The sequence below is a fragment of the Hypanus sabinus genome, chromosome 11 (assembly GCF_030144855.1).
Source record: "Hypanus sabinus isolate sHypSab1 chromosome 11, sHypSab1.hap1, whole genome shotgun sequence".
In the NCBI taxonomy this organism is placed as follows: Eukaryota; Metazoa; Chordata; class Chondrichthyes; order Myliobatiformes; family Dasyatidae; genus Hypanus; species Hypanus sabinus.
The window spans coordinates 4,898,226-4,915,682 of record NC_082716.1 but is presented as its reverse complement, the minus strand read 5'-3'; the positions used below and the strand labels follow the sequence as shown (position 1 = coordinate 4,915,682).

The window sequence follows — 17,457 nt, the reverse complement described above, 5'->3', positions numbered from 1 at the left end:
CCTTCCCTTTTTCTATTCCCTTTCAACCCTTCTCCTCACCTGCCCAAAACCTCCCTCTGGGTCCTCTCCTCCTTCCCTTTCTCCCATTGCCCACTATCAGATTCCTTCTTCTTCTTCAGCCCTTTGCATTTTCAACCTATCACCTCCCAGCTTCTCACTTCAATCCTCCCTCCCTCTCACTTGGTGTCTTCTATCACTTGCCACTTTCTACTTCTTCCCTTCATCTGGTCTCACCTGTCACCTGCCAGTTTGTACTCCTTCCCCTCACAAACCTTCTTGTTCAGGCTTCTTCACCCCTTTCTTTCCAGTCCTGATAAAGGGTCTTGGTCTGAAACATCGACTGTTTATTCATTTTCATAGATGCTGCCTGATCTGCTGAGTTCCTCCAGCATTTTGTGTGTGTTGTTCTGGATTTCCAGCACCTGTATAATTTCTCGTGTAAATAAAATACAGTTAATGTAAATCAGTTATTATCTTACTGAATGGCAAAGAAAGCCCAAGAGAATTTTCTGCCAACTAATCTTATTTATTATATTTAAAGATACAATGCAGAACAGGCTCTTCCAGCTCAATGAGCCCAGTAACCCACCAATTTAACCCTATTCTAATCACAGGACAATTTACAATGACCAATTAGCCTACGAACTGGCATGCCTTTGGATTGTGGCAGGAAACCAGTTCACCCAAAGAAAACACATGTGCTCATGGGAGGGAACATACAAACTTTCTTTCAGAGGACATGAAAACTGAACTCCGAACTCCAACAACCCAAGCTGAAATAGTGCCACGCTAAACACTATGCTACCACGGTGCCCATTTCTGATTGCTTACAGAGCGAAATTCGTGAGCTATGGTCATATCATCTATCAATCTAATCCTTGCTGAACATGTTTGATGTGGACTCAAACGCTGTAAAGAACTACTTTTCAAAAGCAACAAAGGGGAAGAAAATATTGTTACACAAAAAGACACCATGGCCACACTAATTTGTCTTGCCTCTAAGTCCGTGTGTGGCAAACTTTGAAGATGGATTGTCTTTCCCTCTTTCAGCCAGAGATACTTCCCACGTTATTCAGATGTGCTGGGTTTCCCCACCCCTTGGTGGGTAGAACGAGCCGGATGCGAAGTATGAACGTTGACACCTGTAACCCGTAGCGAGGCTGATACAATTGGGTTCAGTTTCTGTTACCTTTAAGAAGACTAGACGAAAATAGCCTTAGGCCTTTGGATAACACACATTCCTTTTCATTCAACAATTTGAGATGCAACTATAAATATTATATTTCATTTGCAATGTAAAATTATCCACAAAATGGCAGATTTGCCGATCTGTCAGATCGAAGTGAAGGAAAAAAAACAGGTTAATATTTCAGTGTCTCTTTCATCAGAAAACTTCATTGTCCCTCAAAAGAATTTCATTTTTTGCATAGTTAAATATGAGTATAGCAGCATATTAGGCACAGTTCACCTGGACTTTAATGTCAGTGGATTAACCATAGAACATAGAACATTGAACACTAACGCACAGTACAGGCCCTTCAGAGGGTTCAATGTTGTGCTGACCTTTGAACTCAGTCTAACTTTTTCTTCCCACATAACCCTCCATTTCCCTATGTGCCTATCTAAGAGTCTCTTAAATGTCCCTAAAAAAATCTGCCCCTACCACTATCCTCAGTAGTACATTCCACAGACCTTCCACTCTCTTTGTGAAGACATACCCCCTATATATTCTTTCAATTACCTTCAAATTATTCCTTCTACAGAAATGCCAACAGCAGCTCTGAGAACCTCATCCCTGGAGAGGAAGGATCTTCAGAAATGGCCTACACCTAGGGACAGCCAGGACAGAAGTCTCTGGTGAGCTGTTGTTGGTGGCAGTGATGGGTTTAAGAAGAAGAAGAAGAAGTAGAAGTAATGTGGGGGTAATAGATAGTGGGGATGTGAGAATGCAAACTAGAATAGTTGATGAGATTAACAGCCTGGGGGAAGAAACTTTTAAGATGGTGTGAAGTTTTTGTTTTAATACCCCTATAGTGCTTTCCAGAAGGGAACTTTTAGAAAAGGCAGTTTCTAGAGTTCCCCATCGGAGACTGATTATGCCAGAGGAATGGAACTGCCAATTACATTTAGTGGAAATGCTGTAACCCATGTGTGGAACTCATCCTTGCAAGAATGTTTTCTTGCCTTATAACATGATACTTGATTGGTGACACCACTGTGGTCCTGTTGAGCTAAACGTGAGAATGCCTACTGCCATAGTATAGATGTGAATCATTTGAGCAAAACTTACTACCTGATATTACATAGAACACTACAGAACAGTACAGGCAGACCCTTCAGACCACAATATTGTGCCGAACTTTGAACCCACTGTAAGATCAATCTAATCCTTTCCTCCATTTTTCTATCATCCACGTGCCTTTTGAGACTCTTAAATGTCCCTGATGTACCTGCCTTTACAACACCCCCAGCAGCACATTCCATACACCCAGCACCCTCTGTGTGAGGAGCCTTCCTCTGATATCTCCCTCTATTCTTTCCTCCAGTCACCATAAAAGTAAGCCCCCTTGTATTAGCCATTTCCACCCTGGGAAAAAGTCTTTGGCTGGTCACTCGATCTATGCCTCTGATCATCTTACCCACCTTTGCTCCAAAGATAACTCACACTGGCTCACCTCAAATACGTGACTGCTCCTGATGACTGAAACATGCCAAAAAAAAGGTTAGGGCTTTATTCCCTGGCAAGTAGGAGAATGAAGGGAGATTTGATAGAGGTATACAAAATTATGAAGGCTACAGATAGAATAGATGCAAGCAGGCTTTTTGTAGTTGGGTGAGACTAGAAATAGGGTCATGGGTAAGGGTCAATAGTTTGAGGGGAACCTGAGTGGTATTTTCTTCACTTAGAGTGTGAGGAAACTGTGGAATGAGCAGTCAGCAGAAGTGGTGGCAGTGGTTTCGATTTCAACATTTAAGAGAAACTTGAATAGATGGAAGGGGTAGAATAGATGGAGGGCTATGTCTGGATGCAGGTCAACGGGAATAGGCAGATTAACAGTCCAGCACTGACTAGATTGGCTGAAGGGCCAGTTGCTTTGTTGCAGTGTTCTGTGACTCCGTCCAACTGTCTGGAAAATCAAGCAGATCCACACACCAGAGCAACACGCACACACAATGCTGGAGGAACTTAGCAAGTTAGACAGCATCTACGGAAATGAATAAACAGTCAAGGTTTTCAGGCCAAGACAGCTCTTCAGGACAGGAAACATAGAAACTTAGAAAACCTATAGCACAATACAAGCCCTTTGGCCCACAAAGTTATGCTGAACACGTCCCTACCTCAGAAATTACTAGGCTTACCTATAGCCTTCTATTTTACTAAGCTCCATGTGCCTACCCAAAAGTCTCTTAAAAGACCCTATTGTATCTGCCTCCACCACCATTGCCAGCAGCCCATTCCACGCACTCACCACTCTCTGAGCAAAAAACTTACCCCTGATATCTCCTCTGTACCAACTCCCCAGCACCTTAAACCTGTGTCCTCTTGTGGCAACCATTTCAGCCCTGGGAAAAAGCCTCTGACTATCCACACGATCAATGTCGCTCATCATCTTCTTCACCTCTATCAGGTCACATCTCATCCTCCTTCACTCTAAGGAGAAAAGGCTGAGTTCACTCAACCTGTTTTCATAAGGCTTGCTCCCCAATCCAGGCAACATCCTTGTAAATCTCCCTCTGCACCCTTTCTATGATTTCCACATCCTTCTTGTAGTGAAGTGACCAGAACTGAGCACAGTACTCCAAGTGGGGTCTGAGCAGGGTCCTATATAGCTGCAACATCACAAGATCACAAGACAAAGGAGCAGAAGTAGGCCATTCAGCCCATCGAGTCTGCTCCGCCACTCCACCATGAGCTAAACTATTCTCCTGAAGGGTTTTGGCCCGAAACGTCATCACTACCTCCTCCCATAGATGCTGTCTGGCCTGCTGAGTTCTGCCAGCATTTTGTGTTTTTATTTATTCTCCTGTCTAGTTCCAATTTCCATTTTTTTTCCCACATCCCTTGATACCCTGACTAATTAGATACCTGTCAATCTCCTCTTTAAAAACCCTCAATGATTGGGCCTCCACAGCTGTATGTGGCAACGACTTCCATAAATCCACGACCCTCTGGCAAAAAAAAATTTCTCCTCATCTCTGTTTTAAATGGAGATTTACCCTCTAATTCTAACCTCTTGTCCTGGATTCACCCACCAAAGGAAACAGCCTTTCCACATCTACTCTGTCCAACCCTTTCAACATTCAAAATGTTTCTAGGAGATCCCCTCTCATTCTTCTATACTCTAATGAATACAATCCAAGAGCCGACAAACGCTCCTCATATGTTAGTCCCTGCATTCCAGGAATCATCCTCGTGAATCTTCTCTGAAATCTCTCCAACATCAGTACATCCTTTCTAAGATGGGGGCCCAAAACTGCACACAGTATTCCAAATAGGGTCTCATCAGTGCCCCATAGAGCCTCATTAACACCTCGTTACTCTTGTACACTGTTCCTCTTGAAATGAATGCCAACGTGGCATTCACTTTCCTTACTGCCAATCCAAACTGGTGGTTAACCTTTAGGGTATCCTGCACTAGGACCCCCAAGTCCCTTTGCACTTCCGATTTTTGAATTTCCTCGCCACCTAAATAATAATCTGCCCAATTGTTCCTTCTTCCAAAATGTATAACATTACCCCTTGGCTCCTAAATTCAATTCCACAATTGATGAAGGCCAATACACCATATGCTTTTTTAACCACAGAGTCAACCTGCACAGCTACTTTGAGTGTCCTATGGACTCTGACCCCAAGATCCCTCTGATCCTCCACACTACCAAGAGTCTTACCATTAATACTGCATTCTGCCATCATAGTTCACCTACCAAACTGAACCACTTCACACTTATCTGGGTTGAATGCCATCTGGAGTTGAAGGGGGAAGACACCAGAATAAAATGGTAGTGGCAGGGAAAAGAGGATAGCCAGAAGGTGATAGGTGAAATCAAGTGGTTTGGAAAAGTAAAAGGCTGGAGAAGGAGGAATCTGATTGGAGAGGAGAGTGGACCATTAGAGAAAGGGAAGGAGGAGGGGACCCAGGGGGAGTTGATAGGCAGGTGAGAAGATAGACAGTACACCAGAATCCCACCTGCATCAGTGCTATGAGAGAGCAGTAATGGAATTGGTTTATGATTGTTACATATACAGAGCTACAAAGGCTGAGGACACAGTGGTGAGTGTACAGGGAGTAGAGTGGGGGGACTGAGGACACAGTGGTGAGTGTACAGGGAGTAGAGTGGGGGGGCTGAGGACACAGTAGTGAGTGTACAGGGAGTAGAGTGGGGGGACTGAGGACACAGAGGTGAGTGTACGGGGAGTAGAGTGGGGGGGCTGAGGACACAGTGGTGAGTGTACAGGGAGTAGAGTGGGGGGGTTGAGGACAGTGGTGAGTGTACAGGGAGTAGAGTGGGGGGGCTGAGGACACAGTGGTGAGTGTACAGGGAGTAGAGTGGGTGGGCTGAGGACACAGTGGTGAGTGTACAGGGAGTAGAATGGGGGGGGCTGAGGACACAGTGGTGAGTGTACAGGGAGTAGAGTGGGGGGGCTGAGGACACAGTGGTGAGTGTACAGGGAGTAGAGTGGGGGGGCTGAGGACACAGTGGTGAGTGTACAGGGAGTAGAGTGGGGGGGTTGAGGACACAGTGGTGAGTGTACAGGGAGTAGAGTGGGGGGGCTGAGGACACAGTGGTGAGTGTACAGGGAGTAGAGTGGGTGGGCTGAGGACACAGTGGTGAGTGTACAGGGAGTAGAGTGGGGGGGGCTGAGGACACAGTGGTGAGTGTACAGGGAGTAGAGTGGGGGGGTTGAGGACAGTGGTGAGTGTACAGGGAGTAGAGTGGGGGGGTGAGGACACAGTGGTGAGTGTACAGGGAGAAGAGGGGGGCTGAGGACACAGTGGTGAGTGTACAGGGAGTAGAGTGGGGGGGTTGAGGACACAGTGGTGAGTGTACAGGGAGTAGAGTGGGGGGGCTGAGGACACAGTGGTGAGTGTACAGGGAGTAGAGTGGGTGGGCTGAGGACACAGTGGTGAGTGTACAGGGAGTAGAGTGGGGGGGCTGAGGACACAGTGATGAGTGTACAGGGAGTAGAGTGGGGGGGTTGAGGACACAGTGGTGAGTGTACAGGGAGTAGAGTGGGGGGGGCTGAGGACACAGTGGTGAGTGTACAGGGAGTAGAGTGGGTGGGCTGAGGACACAGTGGTGAGTGTACAGGGAGTAGAGTGGGGGGGGGGGCTGAGGACACAGTGGTGAGTGTACAGGGAGTAGAGTGGGGGGGTTGAGGACAGTGGTGAGTGTACAGGGAGTAGAGTGGGGGGGTGAGGACACAGTGGTGAGTGTACAGGGAGAAGAGGGGGGCTGAGGACACAGTGGTGAGTGTACAGGGAGTAGAGTGGGGGGTGCTGAGGACACAGTGGTGAGTGTACAGAGAGTAGAGTGGGGGGGCTGAGGACAGTGGTGAGTGTACAGGGAGTAGAGTGGGGGGGTTGTGGACACAGTGGTGAGTGTACAGGGAGTAGAGTGGGGGGGCTGAGGACACAGTGGTGAGTGTACAGGGAATAGAGTGGGGGGGCTGAGGACACAATAGTGAGGTTACAAGGAGTAGAGTGGGGAGGTTGAGAACACAGTGGTGAGTGTACAGGGAGTAGAGTAGGGGAGGCTGAGGACACAGTGGTGAGTGTACAGGGAGTAGAGTGGGGGGTTGAGGACACAGTGGTGAGTGTACAGGGAGTAGAGTGGGGGGGCTGAGGACACAGTGGTGAGTGTACAGGGAGTAGAGTGGTGGGGCTGAGGACACAGTGGTGAATGTACAGGGAGTAGAGTGGGGGGGCTGAGGACACAGTGGTGAGTGTACAGGGAGTAGAGTGGGGGGGCTGAGGACACAGTGGTGAGTGTACAGGGAGTAGAGTGGGGGGACTGAGGACACAGAGGTGAGTGTACGGGGAGTAGAGTGGGGGGGCTGAGGACACAGTGGTGAGTATACAGGGAGTAGAGTGGGGAGGCTGAGGACATAGTGGTGAGTGTACAGGGAGTAGAATGGGGGGGGGCTGAGGACACAGTGGTGAGTGTACAGGGAGTAGAATGGGGGGGGCTGAGGACACAGTGGTGAGTATACAGGGAGTAGAGTGGGGAGGCTGAGGACACAGTGGTGAGTGTACAGGGAGTAGAATGGGGGAGGCTGAGGACACAGTGGTGAGTGTACAGGGAGTAGAATGGGGGGGGGGCTGAGGACACAGTGGTGAGTGTACAGGGAGTAGAATGGGGGGGCTGAGGACACAGTGGTGAGTGTACAGGGAGTAGAGTGGGGGGGGTGAGGACACAGTGGTGAGTGTACAGGGAGTAGAATGTGGGGCTGAGGACACAGTGGTGAGTGTACAGGGAGTAGAATGTGGGGCTGAGGACACAGTGGTGAGTGTACAGGGAGTAGAGTGTGGGGCTGAGGACACAGTGGTGAGTGTACAGGGAGTAGAATGGGGGAGGCTGAGGACACAGTGGTGAGTGTACAGGGAGTAGAATGGGGGGGGCTGAGGACACAGTGGTGAGTGTACAGGGAGTAGAGTGGGGAGGCTGAGGACACAGTGGTGAGTGTACAGGGAGTAGAATGGGGGGGGCTGAGGACACAGTGGTGAGTGTACAGGAAGTAGAGTGGGGGGGCTGAGGACACAGTGGTGAGTGTACAGGAAGTAGAGTGGGGGGGCTGAGGACAGAGTGGTGAGTGTACAGGAAGTAGAGTGGGGGGGCTGAGGACACAGTGGTGAGTGTACAGGGAGTAGAGTGGGGGGCTGAGGACACAGTGGTGAGTGTACAGGGAGTAGAGTGGGGGGCTGAGGACACAGTGGTGAGTGTACAGGGAGTAGAGTGGGGGGCTGAGGACACAGTGGTGAGTGTACGGGGAGTAGAGTGGGGGGGCTGAGGACACAGTGGTGAGTGTACAGGAAGTAGAGTGGGGGGGCTGAGGACACAGTGGTGAGTGTACAGGAAGTAGAGTGGGGGGGCTGAGGACACAGTGGTGAGTGTACAGGAAGTAGAGTGGGGGGGGCTGAGGACACAGTGGTGAGTGTACAGGGAGTAGAGTGGGGGGCTGAGGACACAGTGGTGAGTGTACGGGGAGTAGAGTGGGGGGGGCTGAGGACACAGTGGTGAGTGTACAGGGAGTAGAGTGGGGGGTGCTGAGGACACAGTGGTGAGTGTACAGGGAGTACCACTTAGGTTTATAAACTCACAGTTTCTGTAGCGCCCTGAAGAGAGATGTGAAACCAGGAACATGTGAGTAAAAACATTTGGAAGATTAAGATTAGTTTTGTTTGTCACATGTACATTGAAACACACAGGGAAGTGCATCACTTATGTCAACAACGAACACAGTCTGAGGGTGTGCTGTGGCCAGCCTGCAAAGTCACCACACCTCCAACATCAAGAGAGCACTCTTACAACCTGCTAACCCTAACCGTCCATCTTTGGAATGTGGAAGGAAACCGGGGCACCCAGAGAAAACCCACATGGTCATCGGGAGAACATGTAATCTCCTTACAGACAGCAGTGGGAATTGAACCCAAATCGCTGGGCCTGTGAAGCATTGTGGTAACTGCTATGCTACCATGTCACTGTGGGCTTGTCATTTACTTGAGAAGTCAGCACCAATTTCATCTCAGTGATTGTGTCTAGTCTATAACCAGGGGCTATATGATAGCCGCAGGAGCCTAGATCAATTAGATCAGGTGTAGAACAAACATTTCACTTGTATCAGGTTATCAAAAGATGCCAGACATTCCAGCTCTCAGTCTCTGCTTGCCCTGCAGGCAGCCATTATCAGCATGCCTGGGTCAGTGCACTGGGAAACCTTAAACCTCTTCTAATCATTGTTAACAACTGGCAGTATTATCAGTGTGACATATTTGGAACCTTTTTGTCCAAAGTTGAGGTTTAAAATTCTGATTAAGTTGTCAGAATCAGAATTACCCTTGAACCAGCAGGCTCCTGAACTGGTGTAGATAACTTCATTCACCCCAACTCTGAACTGATTCCAGAATCTATGGACACTTTCCAGGACTCTGCATCTCATGTTCTCAGTGTTATTTGTGTATGTATGCATTTATTTATTTGGCTTTTTTTTTGTATTTGCACAATTTCTCTTCTTTTGCACGTTGGTCAATCTTTATTTTAATTAGATGCAAAGCAGAACAAGCTCTTCTGCTCCAACAAGCCCCACCACCCTTCAAACCATCTATTAAACACTAACCTAATCACAGGACAATTTACAATGACCTACTAACCTGCAAATCGGTACATCTCAGGACAGTGGGAGGAAACTGGAGCACGTGGAGGAAACCCGTGCATTATAGGGAGAGGAGGTGCAAACTCCTTACGGACAGTGCAGGAATGAACTCCGAACTCCGGAACACCCCGAGCTATAATAGCATTTTGCTAACCTCCACAATACCATGGTGCCCTTTAACTGTATTATTCCATTGATTCTATTGTACTTCTTTGTTCTACTGTAAATGCCCACAAGAAAATGAATCTCAGGGTAGTATAAGGTGACATTTACATACGTAGATAATAAATTTACTTAGTGCTTTGAACTTTGAACTATTATCACTGACATATGTCATGATCTTTGTTGTTTTGTGGCAACAGTACAGTGTAGAACATAAAAATACTATAAGTTACAATATGATATACTCTAAAAATAAATAAATAGTGCAAAAAGAGAAAAATAGTGAGGTAGTGTCCATAGGTCATAAATCTGATGGCGGAGAGGAAGAAGCTGCTCCTAAAATGTTGAGCGTGTGTCTTCAGGCTCCTGTACCTTCTGCCTGGTGGCAGTAATGAGCAGGGGACATGTCTTGAGTAGTGAGGGATGGATACTGCCATCTTTTGAAGATGTCCTTGATGGTAAGGAGGCTAGTGCCCATGAGTGAGCTGGCTGAGCTAACAATCCTCTGTGGCTTTTTCCAATCCTGTGCAGTGACCTCTAAATACCAGACAGTGATCCTTGTCTCCACACCCCCTGTGGTACTGAATTTCTAAGATCCATCTCACTCTGAGGGTGAATGTTCATACATGAGGCCCTCCATTGGTTGGGGTCAAACAATAATATTGATCTGAGCTCTCTATATGAGATACAAGCCAGGGCAGTACAATAAAGCTGTTGCCCATGTAGCAAGCTCCCCCTCTTCATTTGGAGGTGTTGTGGATAGTGTGGAGGGCTGTCCGAGTTTACAGCGGGACATTGATAGGATGCAAAACTGGGCTGAGAAGTGGCAGATGGAGTTCAACCCAAATAAGTGTGAGGTGGTTCATTTTGGTAGGTCAACTATGATGGCAGAATATAGTATTAATGGTAAGACTCTTGGCAGTGTGGAGGATCAGAGGAATCTTGGGGTCGGAGTCCATAGGACACTCAAAGCTGCTGCACAGGTTGACTGTGGTTAAGAAGGCATACGGAGCATTGGCCTTCATCAATTGTGGGATTGAGTTTAGGAGCTGAGAGGTAATGTTGCAGCTATATAGGACCCTGGTCAGACCCCACTTGGAGTACTGTGCTCAGTTCTGGACCCCTCACTATAGGAAAGATGTGGAAACCACAGAAAGGGTGCAGAGGAGATTTACAAGGATGTTGCCTTATGAGAATAGGTTGAGTGAACTTGGCCTTTTTTCCTTGGAGCGAAGGAGGATGAGAGGTGACCTGACAGAGGTGTACAAGATAATGAGAGGCATTGATCGTGTGGATAGTCAGAGGCTTTTTCCCAGGGCTGAAATGACTAGCATGAGAGGGCACAGTTTCAAGGTGCATGGAAGTAGGTACGGAAGAGATATCAGGGGTGAGTTTTTTTACGCAGAGAGTGTGTGCGTGGAATAGGCTGCCGGCAATGGTGATGGAGGTGGATACAATAGGGTCTTTTAAGAGACTCCTGGACAGGTATATGGAGCTCAGAAAAATAGAGGGCTATGGGTAATTTCTCAGGTAAAGACATGTTCGGTACAGCTTTGTGGGCCGAAGGGCCTGTATGGTGCTGCCAGTTTTCCACGTTTCTATATTTTTATGTTTCATGCAATTGATGAATACAAAGGAACGGCAGAGACTGATACAGTTTGGCACCAGCAGCATTGCAGGAGTTGACAGTCAGCTTTGAACTCAACTTTGGACTCCTTTAGGGACTCCAGCTCAGGACTTTTCTTTGGGGTTTATTCCTGAAGTTTTTCCTATGTGTGGGTATAGCCACAAGGCAGCAGAAGTTTGAAATCAGAGTTTTCTTTCTCCAAGATGATATGCCAACCACAACTGATGAGCCCCCTCTGCCCAAAGTGGCTGGTTTTAAGACATCAGTAACCCACCTTTGCCCCATCTCCTGTCAGTAAGAATGGTTCTGCCAGGCTTAATAGCCAAAATACACATGAAGGCCGGAAGTTGGACTTGGTTGTCAGAGGCTATTTGAGACACATTTAATAGGTAGTTGGAGTTTACGGTATGGAGTTCAAAAATGGCCATAATAACCCCAAATATATGCTGGCCTTATTACATCTTTGATTCTTAAATTCTAGTCCTATCAACAGAAATAAAGAAGGCAGCCCTTACCCTGACACACCACCATGTAACATTGTGATGACACACAATGCAATGTCATGTTGTTATCACCATGACTCAAGCGTGGGCTGTTCATCTGGTGAATTCATTGCCAGAGAATGGGTCATGAGAGTTCGAGAGCTGCCAGCACAACTGGCACATGTGAGCTTTATTTCGATGTTTAAGAGAAGTTTGGATAGGTACTGTTGTGTGCTGTTGCTGTTGTTGCTGTTTGCCGCTGTGTGCTGGGGCAGCAGGCTGAGGGTAGCAGACACCAGCAGAATCAACAAACTCATTCGTAAGGCCAGTGATGTTGTGGGGGTGGAACTGGACTCTCTGACAGTGGTGTCTGAAAAGAGGATGCTGTCCAAGTTGCATGCCATCTTGGACAACGACTCCCATCCACTCCATAATGTACTGGTTAGGCACAGGAGTACATTCAGCCAGAGACTCATTCCACCGAGATGTAACACTAAGCGTCATAGGAAGTCATTCCTACCTGTGGCCATCAAACTCCTCCCTTGGAGTGTCAGACACCCTGAGCCAATAGGCTGATCCTGGACTTATTTCCACTTGGCATGATTAACTTAATATTATTTAATTATTTATGGTTTTATATTGCTATATTTCTTCACTATTCTTGGTTGGTGCGGCTGTAACGAAACCCAATTTCCCCTCGGGATCAATATAATATGTCTGTCTGTACATGGATAGATAGTATGGTCCAGGTGCAGGTCGATGGGAGTAGGCAGTTTAAATGGCTCAGTGTGGACTAGATGGGTTGAAGGGTCTGTTTCTGTGCCGTACTTCCCTACAACAATGACTCTATGACAGAGGGCTGTGGAGGCCAAGTCATTAGGTATATTTAAAGTGTGTTGTTAGATTCTTCATTAGTCAGTATGATAAAGGTTTTGGGGAGAAGGCAGGAGAATAGGTTTGATAGGGATCAAATCTGCTAGGATTGAATGGCAGAACAGATTTGATGGGCCGAGTGGCCAAATTGGGCTCCTGTGAATTATGCGCTTATGATCTTATACCACAGTGCTGAATGGATGGATTTCTGCTGTCGATTTGCACTGACATTGATTCAATGAACCTCAATACTACCATAACTAAGCAACTGTTTTGAACTTCACTCTTAATCTGTGGAATTCACTAGCTAAAACTATAAGCAATGCAGACTCAATTGACACTTTTAAACACCAGCTCAAAGCCTACTTCTTTAACCTTACTTTTAACTAACATCTTTTTGTCTTTTATTTGTATGTTTTTTTAATTTTATTTTGATGTTCAAAAGTTCAATGGTTCAAAGGTTCATTTTAATATCTGAGAATGTTTACAATAAACAAACCTGTAATTCTTACTCTTCACAGACATCCATGAAACAAGAACCCCATAGAATGAATGATAAAAATATTGCAGCACCTGAAGACCCCTCCCTCCATTCACACAAGCTTTTATCTCATTGTAAAGCACTTTGAACTATGTCACCTGTATGAAAAGTGCTCTATAAATACGGTATTATTGTATTTTATTTTTTCTCTGCTGATGCTGGTAAAACCTGAGGTTCGGGCATAGCCAAGCACGCTTATTTTTCCAATTGCTAGGAACTTTCGGACTACTCTAGTGGTGTTTAGTATTGTGGCTTTCTGAAGATTTACATAAATATTGCTTTGTTAGGTAATTGTGCACCCCTGGCACATCTCAGGGGTGTGTGCTTAGCCCACTACTCCACTCTTTCTATGCCCATGACTATGTGGCTAGGTATAGCTCAAATACCATCTAGTCCATACCATCTATAAATTTGCTGATGATACAGCCATTGTTGGTAGGATCTCAGATGGCGGTGAGAGGGATATACCAGCTAGCTGAGTGGTGTCGCAGCAACAACCTTGCACTCAATGTTAGTGAGATCAAAGAGCTGATTGTGGACTTCAGGAAGGGTAAGACGAGGGAACACGAACCAATCCTCATAGAGGGATCAGAAGTGGAGAGAGTGAACAATTTCAAGTTCTTGGGTGACAAGATCTCTGAGGAGCTAACCTGGTCCCAACATATCGATGCAGCTATAAAGAAGGGAAGACAGTGGCTATATTTCATTAGGAGTCTGAAGAGATCTGGTGTGTCAACTAAAACACTGAAAAACTTCTATAAATGTACTGTGGAGAGCATTCTGAAAGGGTGCATCACTGTCTGATATGGGTAGTGGGGGTGGGACTACTGCACAGGACCAAAAGAAGCTACAGAAGGTTATAAAACTGGCCTCCATAGTACCCAAGACATCTTGAAGTAATGGTGCCTCAGAAAGGCGGCATCCATCATTAAGCAGTCCCATCACCCAGGGCATACCTTTTTCTCATTGTTACCACCAGGAAGGTACAGAGGAGATGTCAGGGGTAAGTTTTTTATGCAGAGAGTGATGAGTGCGTGGAATGGGCTGCCGGCGATGGTGGTGGAGGCGGATACGATAAGGTCTTTTAAGACTCCTGGATAGGTACATGGAGTTCAGAAAAATAGAGGGCTATGGGTAGCCATAGGTAATTTCTAAGGTAAGGACATGTTTGGCACAGTTTTGTGGGCCAAAGGGCTTGTATTGTGCTGTAGGCTTTCTATGTTTCTATGTTAGGAAGGACATACAGAAGCCTGAAGGCACACACTCAGCGATTCAGGAACAGCTTCTTCCCCTCTGTCATCCAATTCCTAAATGGACATTGAATCCATGAATGCTACCTCACCTTTCTTTAATATATATTATTTCTGTTTTTGCACTATTTTTAATCTATTCAATATGCATATATATAGTTACTGTAATTGATTGATTGATTTCTGTATTATCATTAAACTGCTGCTGTTGCTGCTGCTAAGTTAACAAATTTCACGAGACATGCCGGTGAACCTGATTCTGAATTGTTTAATGTTATTGTGTAGTCCTTTGGGATAATCCCAGTTGTCGGTATTACTATCGGGACAATGTATACCCTGTTCATGCTCCATAGCCTTTCAATTCCCTCTTTTAACTCAGCATATTTCTGGTGTTTTTCACTGATCAATTTCCATAGTTTGTGTGTGTTTGGGATAGCTATATCTTTTAATTCAGTTGTTCTTGCTTGTTTATCCAGTATTATTATAACCGGCCAGTTTTTTTTATTTATTCATTTACGGGATGTGGGTGTCACCAGTTCAGCCAGCATTTATTGCCTATCCCTAGTTGCCCTTGAGAAGGTGGTGATGCACTGCTGCAGTCCCTGAGGTGTAGGTATACCCACAGCGCTGTTAGGGAGAGAATTCCATGATTTGGACCCAGCGACATTGAAGGAACAGTGATATGTTCCCAAGTCAGGGTGGTGAGTGACTTGTAGGGGGATTGTGAATTGTCCTTTCTGCAGGCCATTAGGTTAATTGGCCACTGTAAATTGATTCCAGTGGCTGGGTGAGGGAAGGAATCTGAGGGGGGTTGATAAGCACTGGAGTGAAAGCAATTTTCAAATATCCTAAGAGAATGGTCTTCAGGAAGGGGGAGGGCACACACTCCATCAATGGTGTTGAGATTGAAAGGGTTGAGCACTTCAAGTTCCAAGGTGTGAACATCGCCAATAACCTGCCCTAATCCAAACACACTATTATCATGGCCAAGAAAGCTCACCGATGCTTCTGCTTCCTCAGGAGGCTAAAGAAATTGGCTTGTTCCCTATGACCCTCAACAATTTTCAAACAATTCCTCTGTGTCTGTTGCATCTGTTCCCATGATGAGGATTTTCGGACATTCAAGAGTGTCAGGGAAGTGACGTTTGTGCAGTGAAAATTACGACTGAGAAGGTGCTCAGGAAGCTTAATGGTCTGAGGGTGGATAAATCTCCTGGACCTGATGGAATGCACCCTTGTGTTCTGAAGGAAGTACCTGGAGAGGCTGGGGAGGCATTAACAATGATCTTTCAAGAATCGATAGATTCTAGCATTGTACCAGATGACTGGAAAATTGCAAATGTTACTCCACTACTTAAGAAGGGTGGGAGGCAGCAGAAAGGGAACTATACACCTGATAGCCTGACATCAGTGGTTGGGAAGTTGTTGGAATTGATTGTTAGGGATGAAATTATGGGGTACCTGGAGGCATATGACAAGATAGGCCAAAGCCAGCTTAGTTTCCTGAAAGAAAGATCCTGCCTGACTAACCTACTATAATTCTTTGAGGAAGTTACCAGCAGGGTAGAAAAAGAAGATGCAGTAACGTGGTGTACTTGGATTTTCAGAGGGCCTTTGACAAGGTGCTGGACATGAGGCTGCTTAGCAAGATAAGAGCCCATGGAATTACAGGGAAGTTACTGGCATGGGTGGAGCATTGGCTGGTCAGCAGAAAAAAAGAGTGGGAATAAAGGGATCCTATTCCGGCTGGCTGCCAGTTACCAATGAAGTTCCACAAGGGTTGGTGTTGGAACCACTGCTTTTTACAATGTATGTCAATGATTCAGACTACGGTATTAATGGATTTGTGGCTAAATCTGCCGATGATACAAAGATAGGTGGAGGAGCAGGTAGTGTTGAGGAAACAGAGAGCCTGCAGAGAGACTTAGATAGTTTAGGGGAAAGGGCAAAGAAGTGGCAAATGAAATACAATGTTGGAAAGTGTATGGTCATGCTCTTTGGTGGAAGAAATAAACAGGCAGACTATTATTTAGATGGGGAGAGAATTCAAAATGCAGAGATGCAAAGGGACTTGGGAGTCCTTGTGCAAGATACCCTAAAGGTTAACCTCCAGGTTGAGTCGGTTGTGAAGAAGGAGAGTGCAACGTTAGCATTCATTTCTAGAAGGATAGAATATAAAAGCAGGGATGTGATGTTGAGGCTATATAAGGCACTCGTGAGACTACACTTGGAGTATTGTTTGCAGTTTTGGCCTCCTTATTTTAGAAAGGATATACTGACATTGGAGAGGGTTCAGAGAAGATTCCAGGAGGTCATGTGTTAAGAATGAAAGGTGAAGTATGTAGGGGGAACTTCTTCATTCAGAGGGTGGTGTGAGTGTAGAATGAGCTTCCAGTGGTAGTGATGGATGTGGATTTGATTGTAAAATCTAAAAGAAATTTGGATAGGTACATGAATGGGAGGTTTAAGGTGAGCTTTGGGCCAGGAGCAAGTCGATGGGACTAGGCATATTAAGAGTCTGGTGGAAGTGGTGGATGTGGGTTTAATTGCAACTTTTAAGAGAAGTTTGAATAAGTACATGGAATCACAAAGTAGGGGGCAAAGGTTCAAGGTTTAATGGGAACCAGAACAGCCATTTTGTCTTTCACACAGAGGGTGGTGTTGCTGTGGAGCAAGCTGCCTGAGGAAGTGGCTGAGGCAGGTGCATTAACATTGAAAAGTCAGTTGGACAGGTTTGGAAAGGTTCTGAAAGTTATGGGCCAAATGCTGGCAAATGGGACTAGTTCGGGTGGGCTTCTTGTTTCTCAAGGAGCAGATGAGCCAAAGAGCCTCATTCTATGCCTTTAGACTCTGTGACTCTGTAAAAATACCCTTTACAAATAACTTTACTTGGCAGTGTGAACCAAGTCAAAGATAACATATTATTGCCTCAGTGTGCAGAAATAATGTGAATAATATGAGGCCCTCCATTGATAGTCTACAACCGTGGATGTTGCATCCTAGCTGTTTCATTCAATATGCAAGCCAGGGCAGTCTGATATGGCAAGCTGCTGTTCATGCTGCTGACTGCCCCCTCTCCACACAGCTGATGAATCCAAAGGAACGGCAGAGTCTGATACAGTTTGGCATCAGTGGCATCAGAGGAGTTG

General features: G+C 46.0%; 1 long non-coding RNA gene across 3 annotated transcripts in view; it reads left to right on the top strand.

The window, feature by feature from the left end:
• The window catches only part of LOC132401672 (uncharacterized), a 145,325-nt gene that overhangs the window by 97,215 nt on the left and 30,653 nt on the right, over positions 1–17,457 (top strand). For 2 of the 3 annotated variants that reach the window (XR_009514662.1, XR_009514660.1), the window contains 2 exons: positions 1,764–1,857; positions 13,039–14,838. This is a non-coding gene — a long non-coding RNA (uncharacterized LOC132401672). Of the gene's footprint in view, positions 1–1,763; positions 1,858–13,038; positions 14,839–17,457 lie in introns of those variants that run through there. The other variant, XR_009514661.1, reaches the window with a different exon arrangement.